Genomic DNA, 19,951 nt, shown 5'->3' on the forward strand with positions numbered 1-19,951 from the left:
GCTCTCATGTGGCTTTCTCTTCTTGTGTGTTTCTGTACCGATCCTTCTTTTGAACGGATGCCAATTATTGGTGGCTTAGACATTATTAGACTCTGTGTGTGTGTATGTGTATGAGTGTGTGTGTGTGTGTGGTGTGGAGTGCATGAATGTATGAATGTGTGGGGGTGGAGGTTGGTACCAGGTGTTTCTTTGGTTACCCTTTACATCACTGCTGAGGGAGAGTGCCCAGTGATTCTACGGGCCTTACTGCCCAGAGATCCCGTCCATCATTTTTGAGCTGGGATGATTGGCAGTCCACCACTCCAGCTCAACATTTCCATGGGTGCTGGGACTGCAGCCCTCACATTTGCATGGTAAGCGCTTGATCCACAGCATCTCCCTAGCCCTGACTACATTAAATATAGTTACCTCTCCATAGGCCTAATCTTCCATGGTCTGATGAACCGGGTGCCAATACCATAGGAGCCTGCGGGGAGGGACAACACATTCATCTGTAGTGTCCACTCAGACCAGCTGAGGCCTCCAAACGTGAACCCCGCAGGAGAAGACAGTAGGGTCTCAGAATTGTTCAAGCAATTGTGGTTACAGAAGCAAAACGGAGCAGTTAGGAAAGCCCCTTCTTGAACAATGGTGGGACATTTCCTTGAACATTCCCAAGGAACAGGTGGCTGGTTTGTAATGGAGATTTGGGGTCAATCTTTTTAGATCACAAAACAAAAACTCAAATTTCACAGTGGACAGAAACATAACTTAGCCACAGACTGAAAATGACTGGTTATTAAATGGAGACAGGCTGGTTCTTCAGATCCTGGAGCTGCTGGGGATGTCATGATTTAGGCAGGATGAACAGTCTGTACCCTGAACAGCAAGAGTGATTGTGTCTGTCTTCATGGGACAAGAGCCCCATGTTCTAAGACCTTGTGACTTCCCTTTTTATGACTGAGTAGGATCCAGTGCAGCAAAATGGCCTCGTGCTTAGTAAGATGTCTGTTTGCTTATTGGGATAGTTGAAGATAGAAAGACATTCTTATTATGCAGAAGTTACTATTCTAATTATTAAGACCCAAAATAAAGCAACACAAAAGAACATACAGTTTATAAAACTGTGCCAAAGGGAGGAAGGTCTGTGTTCAGAAATGTTCAGATTCAGCCTGGGTGATTAACCCTTTGGTACCTTGTCAGGCTTTGAGGGGTTTTTCTTCTATTTTTCCCTCTCCCTTCCTTCCTTCCTTCCTTCCTTCCTTCCTTCCTTCCTTCCTTCCTTCCTTCTTTCTTTCTTTCTTTCTTTCTTTCTTTCTATACTCCTCATCTGTCTTCTGTAATTAAGGAATGGTGGTTCAGTTCTTGTCACCCACCATTAAGAAATAGTAGCAGATAGTTTCATAACATCATCTTCTTGCAAACCTTTTAATTATACATAAAAAATCTGGCAGAGAACCTGACAGTTCGTTTGGAACATGGGATGTGGCTACTGACAGGGCACTTGGCTTCAGGACAGAGAGGGAAGGTATAAGACTGGGGTGGGCACTCTTGGCCCTCTTCATCTGGGTGTGACTGTGTTGTGCTCAAAGCAAGGTCAGGTCCATGTCTTCTTGATAATGACTAATTCTTAGGTGCATCCTCTGATGAAAAGAACGTGGGTCAGATGTATTCTGTGTTAGAGTCTGCTGTTAGTGTCTGCCCTGCAACATTTCTCATATCCTATCCAGATATCCGAGTCCTGGTAGAGAAACCGAGGTCCTCCTGACTGAGGCACACATTTGCCTTTAGCAAGGTCATTTCATAGTCCTATGGTGATTTGTGACTGATGCCCTTTGCCCACCAACCTGCCTGGCTCCCTGAGCTTTGGTCTTCTGGGAAGTGTGTCTTCTTGCTCTTCATTCTCTGTTTTTAGCTGTTGACCTAGTATGTTCTAACTTGTGGTCACAGTGTGCCTTTCTTCCAAGAAGTGTCTGGTTCAGTGATGATTCTGCCCTGTGGCATCCTCCACAGATGCCTGTGTGGGTGGGACACCTCTACTCTGTTGAGATCTGGTACTTTGCATCTCTTGGATCTGACCTCACAGTCTTGCTTCTGTTTCCCTGGTGCTGTTGTTCCTCATCTTGCTGTGTCCTCCTCCCTCTCAGGGTCAGTGGGAGGGACCTGTAAATGGGAGTGATAAAAAGCAAATTATCAGGATGAAAATCAGATTTATAAAACAGGTCCACACAGGAGTTCACTCAAGCAGAGATTAGATCCCAGGCCTATGTATCATCTTAACAAAGGGTGCTGATGTGCAGAAAGGAGGCTGGGTGGGCTCCTGCAGGGGAAGTGGTACAGGAAGGCTGCGAGTATGTATGGAATTAGTAAATGCTGTTCTTTAGTGTAGATAAGGGGTCATCGCTGGAATGACTCTCTTCCTAGAACAGAGAAGGAGATGCTTTTATAAGTGGAATTTTCTGTTATCTTAGAAAGAGAAACTTAGGTCTAGTTTTTAGAAATTTATGGGATGGGGAGCGTTTCTCCCACACCTAATCTTTATCAGCTGCTTTCAACTCAAAATGATCCCTTTGTCATTGGCCTATGTGGGGTGCATTGCTGCCCTCCACTACTCTCAGAGAAGTGAATGAGAAATGGTTTTGAGTCTTAAAAACTTAAAAAAAATGCATCAATTTAATTTATTTATGTAGACTTGAGGGGGTCAGAGAACAACGTTCAGGAGTCAGTTCTCTCTAGCTTGGTGGGGTTTGAACTCACATCATCAGGCTTGGTGGTAGATGCCTTTACCCTGAGTGGTGTCCCTGACCCTGGCTTTGAGCCCAAAGAGCTCTTGTTTGTAGCCAGCATTTGCTACTTTGTGGGTTCCTTTTTCTCTCTTCCATTCTTCTTAGCCCCTAACACTAGGTAGGAGAGAAGAAAGGATGGAGAGGAAAGGGGCAACGTTATCATTAGACTATTTCCTGTGATTAGGGGTGTCAGGCTCCTTGGGGCAAGTTTGACCTTCAACATCAGGATATCAAATTTCTTCTCTTTGTTTGTTTGCACACAACTGCTTGACAAACTGCAGCCAACACCAACGGCATCCAACCACCAACCAGCCAACAACAGCTCACCTCTCATGGTTTTAGCATTTATATACCCTCTGAAAAGTTCCCAGAATTCCAAACATCACACACTTGTGGAAACTATCTGCAGCTAGAATAAGCACACCTCTGCTAGAGCACAAGTCAAATCATAGTCATCTGCTGTGAAGCAGCCCCATATCCCCACACCTGGGATTAAAAGAAAACATATTCCCATAATAGTTTTGTATTTCTTTTAAAACCAAAGTTCATAATTCTCACCACACTTGTTTTTATTATACTGAGAAGCATCACTTAGAAACTGATGTTAAAATGCTTGTCCTCAGGCCCTGCCCTGCTTCTTCTGAGTCAGAGTCTGCATTTTACAAAATTCTCAGGCAGGTAGCAGGTACATACTACCATCTGGGGCATGGCAATATTCAGAATCAGCTTTTGGATGGCACAGTCACCTGTCAAGCCCCTTGTGGTGGGTGTAGTTAAGTTGCTGCCATTGCTGGCATAGGCTTGACTCAGGGCAGGAGCCTGTATCTAATTGCAACAGATAAAGCAACTTGGGTTAAAGCCAGGCCTTCAAGGAGGACAAAGGGGAGTGATGTGAGCATCTGAGGTGAGGCTATTAGCAGTTGGATTATAATACAATGTGCTGTAATGGAGCAGTAATGAAATGCAATTGATACAGTTCTGCTATAAAAGGGGCACTGTCTTCATTCAAGCATCCATCCTTCTTCACAGACAGTGATGTGGGAGTCAGGCAGTCGGAAAATCAGCTCTGCTGTAAATGTCGTAGTTTTGCCTTTGGCTGTTTTTTTCATTCTTCAGTTGGGTATGTCCTGGCATACAGAACTCTTACTAGCCACAGCTCCCACATGCTACATCAGCTGGACATTTATGCTCCTGGAAGAGATATGTGGGTAATGAGGAACCAAGTGTTGTCCTGCTGGCCCCTCTGGAAGGTCTTGGAAACAAACTACATGAACTGCTGCTGTTAGAGCCACCAGCCACTGAAAACCTTTTTAAAGAATCCATGTCTCTTCAGTGAAGCTGATCCTTTGTCACAGATCTGCTGGGCACATTGCTCTTCAGGAGGAACAAAAAGGTTTAATAGCTTCACACAGGAGTTCACTAAACAAACAAGTACATAACTCAAGCAAGAGGTTAGATACCAGACTTATATATTATCTTAAAGAATGCTGAAGTGAGGAGGTCAGCATCAACACCAACAGCATCAGCACCAACAGCACCAACAGCATCAGCACCAACAGCATCAGCATCAACAGCATCAGCATCAACAGCATCAGCACCAACAGCATCAGCACCAACAGCATCAACACCAACAGCATCAGCACCAACAGCATCAGCACCAACAGCATCAACAGCATCAGCACCAACAGCATCAACAGCATCAGCACCAACAGCATCAGCACCAACAGCATCAACAGCATCAGCACCAACAGCATCAGCACCAACATCATCAGCACCAACAGCATCAGCATCAACACCAACAGCATCAGCACCAACAGCATCAACGGCATCAGCACCAACGGCATCAGCACCAACGGCATCAGCACCAATAGCATCAACACCAACAGCGTCAACACTATCCCTCCTTAATTTCAATTGCTATCTCATCTCTTCATCATTTTTCTTGATCATTCTTGTGTGCTCAAAACTTATTTTTTTTACTTGCTCATCACCTGAAGTTTATTTTTAAAGAGATTTGTTTATTTATATTTTATGTATATAAATGTTTTGCCTGTGTGTGCATGTGAACACTTGATTATTGTGGAAGTTAAAAGTGGGCACTGCATCCCCAGGAAATGAAATCACAGATGGTTGTAAGCTACCATATATGTGCTGGGAACTAAGCCTGAATCCTTTGCAATAGCACTACGTGCTTTTAACTCTGGCCCTGCAAAATTTCCTTTTTCCCAGTATTTTCACTTGTTCCAAAAGAAGTGGTATGGAAATTTAATTAGCTTTCACCCTGGAAAGGATATTGTTAATTTTTTATTTTTATAATGTTTATTTTGAAAAAAAAAAAAAACATAATAAAAACTCTCAAGTGGTTTAGGCTGAAATCAGAAATGATTCCAGCCCAGTGCAGCCTGGAGACCAGGGAATTTATAGAGTTACTTCCAGAAGCATGGGCAACATCTCTCCTCCATAAGCTCTTACCTGCCTGTAAACTCTTGCCAAGGGGTGAGATCCCATGAGCTCCCAACTCTAGCAACTATTAAGTATCTATAAATAATTGATAGAAAGTAGTGCAGCAGTTTTGTGTGGTTTCCTTCAGATAATCACAGGCTCGGACAGTTCAGGGGGTCAGTGGGCACATCACGCTGAGCTCATGGTGTCCCAAAGCAGCTGGGGCTCCAGTGGGGTGCCTCTGTTAACTGTTCCATGTAAGAGTGGGGAACCAGGTGATGGAGAGGTGCTAGAGAAGCTTATCCAAGGCCTTTTTGCTTGATACTGAGATGAAAGTAGGGAATAGCCTTCTTGGGTGTGAAGACTCTGCAGATACTTGCTGGCTCTTCTGTGTGTGTTAATCCTCTATGCCAGCCTTCCATCATTGAGATAAAAAGCTGGAGAAAATCAACCTAAAACGGGGAAATGGTTTCAGAGGGGTTCACTCCATTGTCACTGCTTCCTTGTTCTGTAGCTTGTGGTGAAGGGAGGAGGGTGCAGTGGGACAAAGCCACCTACTTTAGAAGAGCCAGGAAATGGGGAGGTAGAATGCAGGGTCTAGCCTCTAGCTGCCTGAATTTCCGTTATTAGGCCTCATCCTGAAAAATTGTAGCATCTTCTGCAGGCTAGAAGCTGAGGATCACATTTGTCCTCTGGCCTGTGGGGATGCTCTAGATCCAAACCCCAGCATATTGTCTGGCCCTCACACCAGCAGGAACTGAGGGGATGGGGTGAAGGTCCCAGTGCCAACTCCAGAGCAGAGAGCCAGGCCTGCCTCCCAGCTCCACTGTTTACAGGCTGGTCCCTCACCCTCTGTCACCTAATCACCTGAAATGTCAATTGCATCTGCTAATGGCTGGGAGCATTAAATTATTCTGTAGTCAGGAAGCATGCAGCGTCTGGCTCTTCAGAAGCCCTTGACATTAGTGTCGTTATTCCTGCTTGACAGATAAGGAAATTAGGGCTCAGAGAGGTTAAGTGGCTGGCCCAGAGTCTGGTGGCCAGATCAAGTTGGCACCAGATCTAATCTGACCCCTGTTAACTACACACATGCTGACTCAGAGGCTTTTGGGCGGCTGCTGGCTACCACCATTGCTTTGGTGGGGACTCTTCCCAGATCTCCAGCTTGGTGAGTCCTTTGAGTAGCACCTGCTTTCAACATGATGAGGCAGCCATGTATTTGTTTCATCACCCATGTATGTGTTTATCTACGTGCTTACTACAGTTATTCTTAGCTACCTATGTCTCAGATACAGGTGAACACAGCAACACTGAAGTCACTTTCTGCCAAAGTTTTTCAGTGTTGCGTCAGCGCCAGGGTGCCTGTACCTCTCTATGGGGCTTCTCTCACCTCAGAGGGTTCCCCGATGTAATTTCCCCGTTTCCCACCAGGTGTCCCACCCTCCCCCGGAATCTGACAACCAGCATGGAAAACTTGGAGAGATGGAAGGTAGGGATGGAGGAGGGGGGTGGGGAAGATGAGGATGCCGCTTGTTATCTCCAGACAAAAGGAGCTGTTTGCCACCTTCTTCTTCTTTGACGCATTGTTGGCTCTGTCCAGAAAGCCCGAGAAATCACCACGATTCAGGAAGCTTCTGTTTCTGTTAGGGAGCTAGTGTGTGTCTGACCAGTCCCTTTCATCTCTGAGTGGAGACTGTGGCAGCATTCTTCTTCAGAGTCCCTCACAGCCTCCCTCCTTTCCTATGCACTCCTTTCAGAGTCTGATTTTAAGAGAGAGAGAGAGAGAGAGAGAGAGAGAGAGAGAGAAGAAGAAGAAGAAGAAGAAGAAGAAGAAGAAGAAGAAGAAGAAGAAGAAGTCTCTCACTATTCTTTGAATCAGGGAAGGTCAGAGACCAGTATGTGACAGTGGCAGCAACAAGAGTTCCTGCATCATTAGCCTAATTCGTCCTCGTTTTTCATGTTAGTATGGCAGAAATACTCTCCCGTTCTGAAGCAAGACTGTCACATGCTTCTGCAAGCAGCAGAGCTGGGATTTGGATGAGCTGCCGAGCTGCCGTGGCTGGAACATTCGCAGTTCTAAACCTCCTGCTCATCCCAGGCAGGTCAGGAAAAGGATAGCCTGTGGTCTTTCTCTGGAATGGTACTGTTTGTCCTGGGGCTCTCTGGAGCTGTTCTAGCCTCACAGCTGACACTGGAGACCTCCGTGGCTTAAAACAAGCAAATAGAACAGCAACAACAAAGAAAACAGTGGGTCCTGCAAGCTGGCAGGTTATCTCTGAGCTGGTGATCTGCTGAGGGTGTGCTGGGTATCTTCCTTTAGTGCCGGCTGCAGAGGTGGCGGCATGGCCTGTTCCCGCCATTGAAAACCTGGATGTCCAGGACGCGGTGCTAAGGGAGTCCCCAGCTCCTGTGTCCTGCACCTCATTATATGCACAGCTTTTAATATTCACGGAGTTTTTGCCAATACACATTTTCATGTGTGCTGGGAACCCAGAGCCCAGACACAATGTATTATTGATAGGATTGTAATTTACTTCTCTTGGGTTGTATCTACAGGGTTCGCCATTAGCACAAAATATTAAATTACCAGTGGTTGTATATATTTGTCTACTTGGGTTTGGCTCAATGATATTTGCTTTTCCCCTCGCTAAAAGATCGTGAATACAGAATGCTGGGTGATATTATTTTTTTGCTGCTGCTGTTTCAAGGGTGTTGTGATTAAACTGTTTCCTCAATAGTTTGTGCTGAGCCATACTTTGCAGGCAGGACAGGAGACACAGAAGGTCAGGGGCCTGGAGGGGAGGTGGACGGGCAGTTCTCTCCAGTTCTCGGCTCACACTGCTTCTCTGGAAGCTGCTCTGGGCTAAGAGCAGGGGCTTGTGCTTCTGCACAGGGGACCAGCAATCTGTGCTGCCAGAGGGAGGATGTTTCAGACCTCGGCGCCAGGCACGCAGTGCCCTGTGTCTCAGCTGAAACGTGACATGGGGCTGGAGTGGTGTTCAGGGTGTTGGGGCAGAGACCTTGCAGCTTCATGCCCTAGATGGCTCTGCAGTCTTCTCTAGTCATCACTGGCCGCTTTGGTTCTTGTCCCTTCCTGAGCTTGGTTACATAGAAACACACAGCCATGTTTCCTTCTCTAGAAAAGAACCCAGGTTATGGAGTTCAAGCAACACCACCCATGGAAATATCGCATCATGTCTGCCTGGTGCTTTCTTTGTTCTAGCCTATGAATTTCTTGTGGAGCTCAGGACAGAAGGCGTTTACTAGTTAGCTAGCTCAGTACCCAGACCAACATGGTCCCTCAGTCAGATCCACTATGTAATTTTTATGAGTAAACATGTCTCATTTCTAAGTGCCTGTGGCCTGGTCTCCTCACCCCTTTGTGGGACTCAGTATGCAGAGGTGTGGGGGATGGGCTGAGTTTGACATTCATGTTAACAGAAGCAGGAGGAGAAGACATTACAGATAAATGCTTTTTCCTATATTCAGTGGGAGGCCCTCATGATTCCCTGGGTCATGTGTTTCTGGGGAGGTGAAGAGGCCACTTGGGGCATTCAGTGGCCCAGGACTCAGGGTCAAGGATACCAAAGTGGTCTGCGTGCCCAGTTCCTAGGAAAACCTGCAGTGTGGGCTCTTCTGAGCCTGGCCACACAGGGTGTCTTGCAGAGGTGGGCTTTGTTTAGTGTCTGCCTTTGTTTCTAGCCAGGGTGGCTCCTCGGGCAGACCCCTCCACTGAAGAAGGCGGCTTTCTCTGGGCAGAGCCTTCAGACTAAAGGACTTCTTTTGGACTTCTGCCTCCTGCCACAACCATACATCTTCTTCCCTGAAGGAGAGATGTGGTGTTTAAAAACAAAACAACAGTCACTCAGGGTGCACAGCCAATGAATTCAGTGCCAAATCTATCAAAGCAAATCATAGACCATGACAACCAAGAAATATTTGTCCCTGTCCCACGCCAGATTTCTACAGAGCCTAAGTGCAGAGGGACCATGGAAAGGCAATTACACTTGGTGAGTGATTAAAGTCGGATCTGGCAGCTTTATGGGTCAAATATGTTTAAATGCATTAACCTTTATGGAATTTACACTTCCTGCTGAGTTATATCCTGCAGAGTGTCAGAAAGATCTGAATCTGCCTTCATTTAAGTCTTTTTTACATTTATTTTATTACAATATAAATAGACTTAAATAATTTTAATAGAGATTTCCTCCCCAGTTCTGCAGGTCTCTCTGGCACTGTGGAGCATCAGAGGGCAACAGGGTCCCTAGATGGTTGCAAACAGTTTCACCTACCAGCCCAGAAACCCTAGAGAGAGAGGGAGTCAGGGAGCTGGCAGACTCCTTGAGCTCCTGTGTGGGACTTGAGCCAGCAGGGGAGCAGACCTGGGAGATGGACAGCACAGGCCATGGATGCAGGAAGGCTGGTCAGCAGGTGGCAATGTTTAATGTTTGCAGGTTTCGGAAGAGAGGCCATACAGCTCTCATCGGCAGTGTTTCTGTGTCTGCACGCCTTTGCAGAAGGGCTCGCTGTAGATACCCTGGTGACTGGATTTTCACAGAATGCCTGTGTTCAGATGCTGTGCTTTGGTCCACTGCTGGCAGCTCCATGCCTCCTGAGCTTCACTCCACTGAAATCTGGTTGGCATAAGACAGACTCCGGTGGAATGAAGGACAAGAGGACCCATGGATCGTCTGGGGCTGTTAGTCTACCAGGTTTCCTCTTGTAGTGCTGTGTGTGATCTGGACGAGAGCTGCAGGATCTGCAGCCATACTCTCATAGGACGGGGAGGACCTGAAAACCCTCCCCAGGCAGGCATCCTTGCTCCAACCTCAGAGCTAGACTGTGCTCGGTGGAACAGCCAGTGTCATGGAGCTGGACTCTGGGATGTTTCTTGCCAATAAAGGCATACATCCAAGTGCAGTCTCCTCACTGTATACCTACGTAGGATGTGGGCTGTCCTCCTCAGTGCGTAAGCCATATCAGAGCTAGGTGTGTTTCGTGATGTCTAGGGAAAGCAGGTGCTCTGCCATTGCTTACCACAGGGTGAAACGCAGGTGTTCTTCTGAAAAAGCCACTGGGTGAGAGCATGAGCAGCCCAGTCCAGGCCTGTGTGCTGGTATGAGCAGGATGGGCTGAGGAGGAATGGAGGAAGGACAGGGACTCTGCAGGAACAGGGCCATTTATGGGGCGGTGGATGGTGGAAGAAAGAGCTCTTAGTCCTCTTCCCACAGACTTGTCTGGGAAAATCAGCCTCCAGCGGCCGACACCTTTCCCAGGTCTGCACAGAATCCATAAATGGCTTCTCCTGGAAGCCTGGGGTAGGGATCAGGAGAGGGAGCAGAGTGTATACTCGCTTTCAGAGATTGAGCTACATTGGGAGGCCATGTAGTACCTATGGACTTTGTCCCTGCTCCAAAGAAAATGCCCAGCCAGCAGGAACTTTACAGGGACTGCCCTGGCCTCTTCTTTGCTGTGTTCAGGCATGTCTGCTGCTCAGGTTAAGCCTCATAAAAGGCTGCTCTAAGCAGAGACATGCAGACTGGGTGGGAAGGGCTGGTCTGCCTTGTTTGGAATACTTTCTTCTTCCTGGGCCTGTTCTGACCTGACAGAGAAGCCCCACCTCTCCCATCCAGGCCCCAGGGCACCAGGCCTCTGAGAAAGGCTCTCACACAAAAGCAGGGGATTTTAGTATGGTTAGGGAAGAATCTCACTTTCCTGGGTCCAAACTAAAGCATATTCCTCAGGGTGTGTACACACCAGAAGGCAAGGCGCTGTGTGCTGAGGGCAAGAGGCCCAGTGAATCTTCTACCACTCGGCCTTCGAGTGAATACTTACATCTCAGTAGTAGGAGGTGTGCTTTGCTTGTGAGAGAGCGTGAATACTTAAGCCCCCGCATTACCTCTGACCCCCTTCGGAGGCTGCTGACTCTGACCACGGAAGGCAGGAGGCTGTGGGAGGTAGTTCTGGAATGGAAGGAGTCTTGCTTCTTTTTGGACTTCAGCTTAGATCTGAAAGCAAAGGGGTCATGGTCAGCTCTCCACCCAGGCCCTCCTTACCCAGTGTTTAAGATAGCCCATGAGATTCCTCGAGTCTACAACTGGACTTATCCTCCTTTGAGATCCTGACCCTCCCAGCGTAATCCAGGAATGAATGAAAGGCTTGATAATGGTGACTGGACGTATGAACATGGGGGGGGCACTCAGGAGAGTCTCCCCTTCCATCGTGCTCCTCTGTAGATCGTTGCTCAAGACCCTGGACCCTGAGACCTGGTCCACCCTGAGCACCATGTCTAGTTTTCAAGTTCTCCCAGTCTCCACCAGTGCAATCCCAGTGGCTTCTGTCTTGGCCAGTTGCAGTGTTGAGTTGGGTCAGAGAACCAACAAGACTCATGTTTTAGCCAGTGACTGCTTTTCCAGCTGTCTTCAGGACTGTTCCCTAAATGTCTTAAAAACCAACTCGGACTTGAATACCATAGAATGGAAGCAGATCTTACATTTCCTATGAGGGCTGCACTCAGCACCCAGCGCTAGGCAGCTCAGCTCACATTCCTCTGGTCAAACCAGACCCCAGGGAGTTAGAACTGCAGTTGTGCAGCATTTCCATTACTACCGAGATTTACTATCCACCACCTCAAAATCATTAGAAAAACAAAGAAGGAAACTGAGGATTGACTTCTAGCAAAGACTGCCCTTCCCCTTCTGGCCCTAGGAAGGATCCCAGGGCCTAGGCACTCACCCACCAAATCAGGAGGTTTCAGACTCACCTGCAATTACAGAGGAGTACCTATACTTTCCAATATCAGCTTTGACTTTGATGCAAAATAAGACTTTGTTTTCTGTCCTAAAGGAAGTATCAAGCTGGAAGATGGTTAAAGAATCCTGGGTTAAAAAAAAAAAAAAAGGAATTTGAAGTCATGGGAGTTCTTTTGTGCTCAAGAATTGAGGACTGGAAGAAGAGAGGCACAAGGTACCTAGGAAGCAGGCAGAGCAGAAGTCGCTCCAGGAGAAAGAGACACGTGGTCCTCTCTTCGGCAAAAGACAATAGAAAAGTAGGAGAAAGTGGAGAAGGGGCTAAAGGAAGCTGGAAAGGAGAGGGGGTGGAGTGCAGTCAGAGGCTCCAGAGCCACAGACAACAAAAGAACTGGTTCTTCCGAGGCAGGATGAGGAGGCGGCACCAGGCTTACTATTTATGCACCTCTCAGCCGAGCTTCTAGTTACCTGCTGAGCCCAACCAATAGGGAGAGGACCTGGTGGCTGGCTCAGCCTCCCAAAACCACACCTCTGGAGGTGGGGGCAGGTGTGCTTGCTGAGGCCTTTCTGCCTTCTAACCATCTTCTCTCACCATTCTGTAGGTAGGCAGGGGTCTCTGTCTGCTCTGGGGGGCCTGCAGGTTATCTCAGCCTTGTGCTGAGAGCTCCAGTCCCTGCAAAATCAGAGAGAGAGGGTCTGTTCAGATCTTATCTTACCTTGGGTCATGGAGGCTGTGCATACATGTGTGTCCACATGCCTATACCAAACAGAGCTGTGTACAGAGCAGGAATCAAAGTTCTTTCGCACCGTTAGCAGAGTGCCAGGCCACCCATCTATGTGGAGCTGCAGGGAGAGGTCTGAGGGTCAGAGACTCAGGGACCTGTGGCTTGTCCTGGTTTATAACCCAGGAGGCCCCCTGACCTGCTTTCCTTTCTTTCCTAGTGGGATGTGGGAAGGAGGGCTCTGCTGTATACAGAGAGGAAGTTGGGAAGACAGAAGGAACTGGGGAAGGACCTGGTAAACTGTTAGGTTGGTTTGTAAGCCATTGTTGGTTCTACCTCCCCATCTTGCTTCACTTCCATTGACCCATCCCTCTATCTCTACCTCCTTCTCCTCTCTTGCTTCCTTCTTCCTAGTTTTCCTAGAGGGCAAGGGATATGGAGGTCTCTCTGAATGAATCCTACAGGTCTGATGTCTTCTGTTTGTTCTCAAAGTAGACTCTTGCCGGGCAAAGGCAGAGTCCTCCCCTCTCAGTGGGGAAATGCAGAATTCAGCGTGCAGAGCACGTTGGTCCTGCCCTGTTCCAGAGCCCCTCACAGGACCAGCTCTAAATCTTCTTTGCCATCTGCTAACTCCTACCTCTTCCCACTGCTGGGAAAAGAGGCGTTTGAGGCACAGTTCTATAGCCGATGCTTAGTCAAGATGTGTGTCTGCCCAGATCTGTCTGCTTTCACTGCCTTCACTGAGCCCTCACTGTCTTTCTTGGCAGTTCCTGCAGACTGTGTGTGGGAGGGCCTGAACCCCTCCCCTCATGGCCTCACCCCATGAGTGGGGTGCTCTGCATCCTTTGTTTTTATCTTTGAGGCTCTCCCATGTAGCTATCCCACGTGAACAGTCATAGAATCAGAGCGGGAAGACGTGATGAATGCCCTCTGAAAGGACAGTCAGCTTCCATTCTGAGGTCTGGGAAGGGTCCACAGAGAAGGTTCCTTTGGGATGAATCTGAGAGGGTAGACAGAAGAGGTTGGGAGCTGTTTGAATGAAGCCCTCAAGGAAGCAGACCTCTTAAGTGTTTAGAGCTACCCTGGGGTACTGTATGGAGAGGCAGTGGAGGTGGAGCACGGACTTTCTGGGCGGGGCCTGTGGAGTGTCCCAAGTCTTGAAGCAGAGAAATTAATGGCCAGAGTTGTTTCTCAGATGCGTAAGACTTGGAGGCAGTGAAGGAATGCTGAAGAATGTGACTGGCCCCATAATATGGGGGATGAGGGGTGGGAGACGCTAGGGGGAGAAACCAAGCACAAACCCTGCAGGCCTCAAATCTTTCCTTTCCAAGTGTCATCTGGGACCCTGAGCATGGTGAGAACACAGACTAAGTCTGCACGTGGCAGGCCCTCAAGCATTCTTTGTTGACTTCCAGCACCTGGAGAGGCAGGACCCGCGCGTGCGGGAAGCCATCTGCCTTCCACTCCTCAGTCCAGCTCCTTGCCCCAGAGTCCCTGAGTGCCCCCCTCCCCTAGGTCTCTAAGGGGCATTGCTTTCCCAGATGCTTCAGGGCCACACTGGCTGGGGAGAAAAGAGAAAGGAATTTCGGGGGGGGGGTGAGTGGGAGGGGTTCAGGGCTCCCTCCCACCTCCAGTTCAGTGTTTCCATAGTAACAATGATTTTCACCCCAGTCTTGTACCTCACTTTTTGTTTCATGTGCTGTCTGTCTTTCTTTGGCCCTCATTTCTCTTTTTCCTGAACACATCCAAGCCTGAGGTTCTTCGCAGTTAGAAATCTTTGGTCTCCTGTGTGCCTGGTTTCCAGGAAGATGCTGCAATTTTCTGCTGGTTCTTCCAGGTCCGTGCCTTGCTCAAAGTAAAGTTTGTAACAGGTCTTTCTGTATTAGTGAATACTGGTGATAAACCCATTTTTTTTTTTTGAGACAGGGTTTCTCTGGGTAGCCTTGGCTGTCCTGAACTACCTTTGTAGACCAGGCTGGCCTCCAACTCACATCACTCCAGCTGCCCCTGCCTCCTGAGTGCTGGGAGAAGCCATCAAACTTCCTCAGCCTGCTGTAACCAGCATCTGAAGTTCTGCTAATCTGTGAGGCCTCTGAGGCCCAGGGGCTGCCTCTGTGCCACACGAGGAGTGGGCCAGCAGGGTTAGGGTGACAGGTTGTGCTCTCAGGAAGCTGCCGCAGACAGCAGGCTGGAAGACTTCTCTCAGATAGCCCCTGCGTGCTCCGAGTTGAAAGGTAGGCACACTCATGCTTCTTTCAACCCTGACTATGTTCCGTGCTGGGACCCCGGAGGAAATGTGGAAGTGTAAAGCCAGGAAGATGTGGCTCTTCTGCAGAGTGTGAATGCAGAAAGACAAGATGCCTTTTGAGCTTGCACAGGACTTCAGAGAACTGAGGATTGTGACGTGGCTGTGAGAAGCACAAGCTCTTTCTTAGATTGCACTCTCAGAAGTATGCGGCAGGGGCCAGGGTGTGGCTCAGTGACAGAGTGCTTCCTTGCACGCACAAGACCTGACTTCTATTCACTGTACTGTGAAAACAAAATGAAAAAAAAAAAGAAAGGAGGAAAAGAGGAGGAAAAAAAGAAGGGCTAGGGATGTAGTTCACTTGGTAGACTAACATGTACAAGGCCTTTAGTCCAAAGCCCGACACACAGACAGACAGACAGACACACACACACGTGCACACTGCTCTAGGGATGTAGCTCAGTATGTGGAAAGGAAGAAGATGAGACCATGAAATAAAAGTGATGGCAGCCCTCCACATTTTAAGAGCAGAATCTATCAAACTGGAAAATGAGATTCAAGTGGGTAGTGAGGTGAGGGGTCTGGGAACAGGCCACCTTTGGGGGGCGAATAAGAAGCTGGGTGTTCAGTCAGCAGGAGTGGTGACTTGGGGAGAGGTGACGTAGAACATGATGGACATTTTCAAGTCATAGCCACATGCCACATTTGTCCTTTGCAGCCTGGTGGGTAGCAATAGGGCAGTTCATCACATGCTACCAGATGCTCAGGTGTAAGCACAGCGACAACCATAGCAACAGGTGATGCTGAAGCCCACTCATTGTCCCTGAGGGCTGTGTCTCTGGAGCTGGCAAAAGGACAGCAGTGTCGTGAGCACTCACCCTGCCCTTGTGGGCTGTAGGACACCAGAGCGTGGCCAAGGGCCTGCCCCTCCTCAGCACATCCAGCTAGTTCCTTCCCCTTCCTTGAGGAGTCTCTGCCTGGCGCCTTAGTTGCCTAGCCTGTGTAAGACCGTGCAAACAGAAATGGAGGTGGGTGACTCTCCAGCAATCCAGCCTTCACCCACCCTGCAGTGACCTCTGTGACTTCTATGAGCCAGTATCCCACATCAGACGGCAGTTCCCCATCACTGCTCGGTGGGCTGCTGCTTTGAAGAAAAGGCTCCATACGCCAGCACCTCTGAGGTGCTAAGAAACAAAAGGGTCAGAGTCCACAGAGGAGCGGGAGTACTTGGAGTCTCCCTGACTGCTCTGCCCTGGATCCCCCTACTCTAGCTGAGCCAGAAGCCAAGATGCTTAGGAGTTATGGCCCATGCATTCTTGCTCTGAGGACCCCCAGCCATTCCACCCACCCCTGCCTCCAGGGTGCAGCTATAGGCCCTTCCTGAGAAGAGTGCAGAGGGAGGTAAGCAGGCTGCAGCCTGCCCTGTTTACACTTTCCTTTGCTGGCCCTTTTTTTCAGAGGCTGTGCTCCCTCTGCTGCTTAGAAGGACCCAAAAGACCACCCAGCCTTGCTGATGACAGAGAGAGGCCTAGAGGGCCTCGAGGACTTGAAGGCAGAGCCAGCTGGGGTTACCCGGTTCTGGATGCTCTGCGTTTTCTTGCTCCTCTTTTGCGGTAGAGCGGAGTGCACCGAGCTGCTTTCCAGGGAGCTTTGTGCTTCTCGCTCTGAGACAGGGGCTTGCACTTCTCCTGGCGCAGCCCATGTGTGGATTACAGATCTGCACACCACAGTGGCTCTGTTTCAGCATTCACAAAATCCTAAAAAGCAACGTCTTCAGTTGCTCATCGGCCTGGAAGTGGGAGGTTTCACCTTCATGCAGAATGTTTGTTTGGGATTTTATTTTTCTAAATCAACATGAAAATATTGCAGGACTGCTAAGTGTGTAGACATCCCAACAGAGGCTGTTTATGTGCTGAGACCAGATGGAGACCAAAATGCTGGACACATTTGCACCTCTGGCCTTGACCTAGGTCTCAGGATTTGGAAAATCAGAAAAAATAACAAATACTAGGGAGGAAAGACTAGCATGGTCTGTGCCTTCCTAGGGTCACCTAATACTTACTGAGCAAAGTCTGTGAGCCAGGTGCAAAGTGTTAGGGACGGGCAGTAATCAAGTCCCAGCCCTTGGGCCCAAAGACTTTATAGTGGACCCGGTGAGGAAGGCGCCAGAGTGACACACGAAGCCAAAAATGAAGGTGAATCCAGTGGCCCTTGAGTTGCTCCTCAGGGAGCAAGAGAAGATGGCATTGGCCTGTAGGTAAATCTGCTGGACGTCTTTGATCAGTGATTAACGTGGGAGGGCCCACACACGCCACGGTGAATGTTGCCACCCTGGGTAGATGGTCCTGGGTTATGTAAGAAAGTAAGCTGGTTAGCCAGGGAGTACAAGCCAGAAAGCTACCCTCCTCCACAGTCTCCGCTTCAGTTCTTGCCCTTTGTGTCTGCCTGACTTCTTTTCATGAGGGACTGTCAGCTGAAAGAGCAAATGAATCCACTCTGCCCCAAGCTGCTTTTGGTTTAATAGCAACAATGCCAATACAAACAAACAAACAAACAAACAACAATAAATAATAAAGAGAGAGCTAAGAGGGAGGTGGTAGGATACATGGAACTTTCAAAGAATAAAAGATTTTACTAGAAAAGAAAAGCAAACAAGGGTGTGTGCTGAGAAGGCTGGTCAGAGTGGATCCTAGAGAAATACAAAAAGGTACGTGTTCCACTTCGGGCCTCAGATACTGCCTACGGGGTCCAGAGCGAGGGGAAGGAAGCCAGGAGCCCACCCCGCCTGGGTGAAGAGCCTACGCCAAGTCTCCCCTCCGCAGAGGAGCTGCAGGGCGGGTCTGCCCAGAGTTTGGCAGTCTCTGTTGGCTGCCGCGCAGCGTTCTTTATGTGTTTCATGAGAAGCCAGTTAAAATTTGCTAAATAAAGAGGGAAGGTTGGCAAGAGGGGCAAGTTTTAATGGGGAGAACATGACCGGTGAGTCGGCTGAGGGAGGCGAAGGGCTCTAACGCCATGGTGGCTTAGCTCAGCACCTCAGGGCCACTAGCAGTGCTCAGAGTCGGCTCCTGTGTGTCCACGTGTCTCTCTGTGTGTGCACACAGCCAATACCCAGTTAGCTGAGGGAGGGGAACCTGGGTGCATAAAATGGATGAGGTAGAGAAGAGGGAAAGATTGGTGCAACATCTCTGTGTAAAGGCTCTGTGGAGCACTTTCTGAGATCCGGGGTAAGGAAGCCATGTTTGGGTCTCCCTTCTCCTACCTTCGTCCTTCAGACAATAAACAAGCAAACAAACACCACCCACCTTTGCAAATCTTCACTGGCAGATGCATCCTCAGACCCTGAGCATTGGCTTCTTGTCTCAGACCATGCTTGTGGCTGCCAGCTCATCCGTCTCAGCAGAGTGTGGAGAAGCTTAAGTGCTGAGGTCGCAGTTCTGAGCAGCTAAGCAATAAGCAGTGGAGGAGGTCTGTTGCTGCAGCAGAGGGAGATGAGCCTGCAGCTTAATAATGGCCTGGGTGGGCTGCAAGCAAGGAGATAGCCTGACTGGAAGGTGTCTGGGGGTTTAGGACACTCCATGGCCCGGGATGCGGCAGAAGAGAGCTTAAGTCCGCGATGCTTCTCCAAGCTTAGAGGGCTGTGATCGTCTGTGGCATCATTTGAAACTTGGGGTTTGGAGAGCCAGGGAGAACCCGTCATGTTTGCTGAGCAGGAATGAACTAGGAGACAGACCCTCTGGGAGCACAAGGAGAGACTGGGATTAGGCTAGAGGCTGCTGACACTGGTTTGAGCCCAGGCTCCACTATTTGTTGACTATACTACACTGTGATCGTCACATGGACATTGTGGGTTGTTTTTTGGTTGTTTTGCTGCTGCTTATTGTTTTGAGACAGAGTCTAACTGTGTAGCCCAGGCTGTTTTCAAACTTGAGAGTCCCTTTCCTCAGTCTGAACAGTGCTCAGACTGCGTGGGTCACCGTGTGTGCAATCTACGGACTTCTCACCGGAGCACTATGCAAAGCTTCACACTTGCTATTCATTTTTAGCACAATGTTTTGGGTGTAAGAACTTCTGGGTGCCTGGTTTCTGGTCTCTTTGTTGGATCTGAGGACTCAGCTGGCATTCCTGGTTTTCCTCAGCCCCTCTCCTGAGATGGATAGCAGCTGGCTACTTTGTGCTTATAAGACCTAACAACTAACATGTAAGCAAACAATTTGTGGCTTAAACCTGGCCCTGAGGGGACCCGCTTTGTCAGCCACAAAGCAGAGCCGGTTGTTAAGCGTTTACTAGCAGAGCTGCTTCTCCTTTGCTTCTGTGTTAGTTCTGCATGTTATGTGAGGCAACCAGGCCTCCCTTGGCCAGGTCCTCTGCTCAGTACACTGAGGCATGGATTGCTGAGGGCCTCAGAAGGCCTCTGGGGCTGGCCAGTACCCCAAGTCACTCGTGACTGCCTTATGAAACCCAGGATACAGTTTATGTGGTTTTCTCTTCTGCTCTTGCTTATACTCTGCATGCATGCGCTCTTCAGCCTGACCGCGTCTGTCTTCTGCGGTAGCTTCTCTTCCTGGTCTCTGCCTGTTCTCTCATTATGAAACATCTTTCCTGTGTGTGGACAAGCAAGGTACTCTTTCGCTGTCACTGAACAGAACTGCCTCGGAGGCTTGGGGCCCTCTGACAAGCTTGTGCCAGGCTCTCCTCTTTTTTGTCCTGTAATTCCCATAGCATGGAGTCTTTACAGAGAAGCGGGTGGAGTTTGCTTTGTGTGTGTGGTTGATGGACCTAAGGTGTTAATTTCCACGTGAGGACATTTTCTGGGTATGCAGACCCAGGCTCCCATCCTCTTTCCTGGGCACCACCCCGCCCCTGAATGCTGTACTATGTATGCCCTGTCAAGTTAATACCTGTTTGGTGAATTGACTCAAACTTCCCTTCCTGCAGTCACATATTTTGTCACAAAAATGTGAAGAGGATTAAGGAGGAATTAGAGTACGATATTGCTGCTATGAAGTCAACCTGCCCTTAGTGAAGCCT

At 48.8% G+C, this 19,951-nt stretch overlaps 2 long non-coding RNA genes across 2 annotated transcripts in view; one reads left to right on the forward strand and one right to left on the reverse strand.

Moving 5' to 3' along the window:
- LOC132646517 (uncharacterized) overlaps window positions 1-19,951 on the forward strand; it is a 97,236-nt gene that overhangs the window by 36,396 nt on the left and 40,889 nt on the right. The gene's annotated exons all lie outside the window — the stretch shown is intronic.
- LOC132646436 (uncharacterized) lies at window positions 1,069-12,352 on the reverse strand. The gene is made up of 3 exons (XR_009584711.1): window positions 12,178-12,352; window positions 11,971-12,085; window positions 1,069-11,215 (listed from the first exon to the last, which is right to left on the reverse strand). It is a non-coding gene; the product is annotated as an uncharacterized LOC132646436 (long non-coding RNA).

This window comes from Meriones unguiculatus, chromosome 11 (genome assembly GCF_030254825.1).
Source record: "Meriones unguiculatus strain TT.TT164.6M chromosome 11, Bangor_MerUng_6.1, whole genome shotgun sequence".
Classification (NCBI taxonomy): domain Eukaryota; kingdom Metazoa; phylum Chordata; class Mammalia; order Rodentia; family Muridae; genus Meriones; species Meriones unguiculatus.